The following is a 3,658-nucleotide window of genomic DNA, read 5'->3' as shown; positions in this document are numbered from 1 at the left end:
GCGTCCGCTCCCTCTCCAAATTTGGGGGTCACGCGGTCACCACGCCGGCGAGCCGCTGGGCCTGCTCCGGGCGCTGGCGGCGGCCCGGCTCCTCCCCTCTGGCTCGAGGACAAATCGAGGAGACTCGGGTGTCTGTGCCTCACCCCCCCTACCAGGAGACCAACTGTTTCTGTCGCCTCTGGTATTGATGAAGTTCTCTCCTCCGCCGCTTTCTGATGACATCAGATCTCTGCCATGTTGGTATCCTATGCGAATGGCAGCATTTCGTTCCCCTTGCCGGGCAACCAAAGCAACGGGTGAGTCCTGACCGGCCCTCAGCAGGACCCGGACCGAGAAGCAGTTTCCGCGGGATCCTAGCCCTGGGCCAGGGCAGTTCTGGGAGCTGGAACTCGGCCGCTCCGTGCTCGGTGTATGCTCCGATAAGAGTAGGCTCCACGAAGCAGCCCCCACGGGCTCAGTTCCGGGAGCCGGAACTCGGCCACTTAGTGCTTGGTGTATGCTCTGATTGGAGCAGGGTCCAAGAAGCAGCCTCCGCAGGCTCCCCAGCCCTGGGCCAGGGCGGTTCCGGGAGCCGGAACTCGGCCGCCCCGCGCTCGGTGTTCTCTCCGATAAGAGCAGGTTCTAAGAAGCACCCAGTCACTGAGCCCGAGCAATCTGTCTGCAAGCCGCAGGCAAATGGCAGCCTGAAATTACCTGTTCTATGGCTGAATGAGCTGCGGTCAGTCGAACACAGGGATGATGACGTCAGCTTTCCAACATGGTGGCTGCTGGCCTCCTCTGTGGTCTGACCGGTGTGGAGAACCGAGATGGACCGCTTCCTTCCCCCGTCTCGAACCCAGAATTCAGCCCTGAGTACGGTGCTTGCACGGCTGGCAGAAACTGCAGCACTGTATTCCTGCGTCGCTATCTCCTCGTTTCCCAGCGCGCGCTGCAGACTCTAGCCGCGGGGCGATTTGCTGAATAAGCAGTGTTACCCTCCGTGCGACAAACCTCTCGTGTTTGAGTCCCCGTAGCCGATCCTCGTGCGATGGAAATCCTTCCTCCAGGTTCCGGAGCACCACACTATTGCTGGAAATTCCTAACAAGATAGCCTTTAGCCGTCCTGACTTGTCATACTCCCACACAGTGAAGCAGCACACGGGGGCAATGCACTCCCCTCGCCGCCATCTTCCTGTTTTGTCTGACTTACAGTGTTTTTGTATCATGATCTCAACTTTTATTAACTTAATTTGGAATATAGCAACAAGAAAACAAAAAGAATTCTACTTTTAATAAAATTTACTTTTATGTCATTATATTAAACATTAAAATAGAGAAATCAATAATGAAACTTTAAGAATAGATACAACACTCAGTGTGTTCCACAAAAACACTGTAATGTCCAGTCCCTGTTAGTTGCAGCCAATCATTGCTCAGAATGAGTGTCCACAGAGATGCCTCAAGGGAACACTATGGTGTTCACTTAGTAAGGGGTGTCTCACTTATTTCAGGCATATAGACATGATGGGTATTCCAAACAAGAACCATTTTCTTGAGTACGTTTTTCCTAGCTTCTGACAAAAGGTTTATTGAAAAATTATTTTTGTGTATACCTCTACATGCTTCTTCTTTGGTAGTCATTTCTAACTTTTTATTTTTCCTTTCAAGCACACAAGAAAATACAAAGCCAAGTCTATGACCCGAGTACTTTGACAGGTAAAGAAATGAAACTTTTTTTTTTTGCATTAGAGAGTTTATTACTTATGTAGACAACAAAAAGGAAGAAGTTGCTAGCTACCAGATCCTTGTTACATACAAGGGAAAGGGCAACATGGAAACCAAAGGACAAAATGAGGGGCTGAGGATGTGGCTCAAGCGGTAGCATGCTCGCCCGGCATGCGTGCGGCCAGGGTTCGATGCTCAGCACCACATGCAAAGATGTTGTGTCCGCCAAAAACTAAAAAATAAATATTAAAATTCTCTCTCTCTCTCTCTCTCTCTCGTCTAAAGAAAAAATTTTTTTTTAAAAAAGGACAAAATGACTGCAATGTAATGCACCAATGTATCATCTCTGGGCTTGATGACTCCAGACTGCAGCAAGGAGGCTTTGTAGTCTGCCTCAATTCCCTGAGAGAGCCAGGGCAGAAATCTTCATATAACATGCCACCAGGAGGTGATGAGAGAAATGCTCATGACAACCTTCCTGGAGAACTAGAAAGGCAAGGGGGAAATAACTTCCAAATGGCACCACACCAGTCTTCCATCCTCCTGTGTTCTGGGAGGATCACAATGCAAACTGCTAAGATCCCCATTGGCTAAGGTTCAAGCCTTCATGCATGGGATTTGTGTGGGTGTGTGGAATTGCCAGAGCATCACAGGAGAGACATTCTACTACATTTCCTAATTCTTCTTTTGTTTTAACCCCTTTTCTACTGCTTATTAGGATGCTTTACAGTGAGTGGTATGTGGTTGTGGTCCCAGCTGCTGGGGAGGCTGAGGTTTCAGGATCACTTGAGCCCAAGAGCTCAACACCAGCCTGGGCAACACAGAAAAAACTTCCAGGCTTAAAAAAAAAATCAATTATACTTCATTTTTTGAACCAAATTGCTCATACTAATTATAAAACTTCCATTCATTAATTTTAATTAATGTGATTCCTTTTCTTTGGGACTAATTCCAAAGTGGAAGAGTTTGAAGATATTCTCAATTTTGTTCTCTACTGGTTAGTGGGAAGACACTCACCATCCAAAACTACACAGTCAGTGTTTGCCTCTTTCCCTGTTCTGCTTGCATGTGGGATTTTTTATAAGATTGTCAGTATCCACCTAGTTTTCAGCTTTTGAGGCTTTGGGAATGGGGAGGAAACTCAACCATTCTTCCAGGCTCTAGCAGGTATCCTGGGTGTAATCTTGCCACTTTCTGAAACCTCCCTCCCATACCACTTCCCTTTCCTTATGAGTAAACATAGCCTCTCCTGAATGGGATTTTAGGAACACCATTTTTTTTCCTTTTTAGGGGTGAATGCAAAAGAATTGAAAATTAAAATCAATAATATTTTTTAATTTTTTTGGTACTCACCCTGTTAACCACATTGAATCATCAGTAGATTATGTGGTGCATGAGCAGCATACCTACAGAGAACTGACCTCATTATAAAAGTTACTGATGTTTTCTTTCCATCAGTTTTTAAATAGACAAATATTTCTAGAACCCAGAACTTATTGTTATGAGTCAGGGTTAGAGGTATGCCAATAATACATGGAGACATTTTTAATCTATTATTTTTATCTTCAAAATTTTCCATTCTTCTCTAATCATTTGAGAAGGAAAAGTCAATAATAATATTCTAAAGCCAGATCTCATTCTAGCTTATTCCTATATACTTACAATTATATCAGTTTACTAGTTATGATGGTTATTTAATTATATTAATGCTGAGATTGGGGTCAGTATAATTATGGGGTAAAAACTAGGATTGAGTGATGAATATGACAGTCCTTGCCTTTCAGCTTTTGCTCAGTAGAATTCACTGGGGGCTGAAGATAGCTTAAAACTACCTAGTTCTTGGGACAATAGTGGCTAAGTCTGCCAATGTATATGTTAGGATACTCCCACCTTCCATCAGTGGGGGTTTGAGATTTATCTTGCTGCTATAAACTGGTGGTGTGTGCAATGAGCC

This window comes from Marmota marmota, unplaced genomic scaffold, assembly GCF_001458135.2.
Source record: "Marmota marmota marmota unplaced genomic scaffold, marMar, whole genome shotgun sequence".
Lineage (NCBI taxonomy): Eukaryota > Metazoa > Chordata > Mammalia > Rodentia > Sciuridae > Marmota > Marmota marmota.
The sequence above is the reverse complement of the archived record's forward strand: the minus strand, read 5'-3'. Positions refer to the sequence as shown.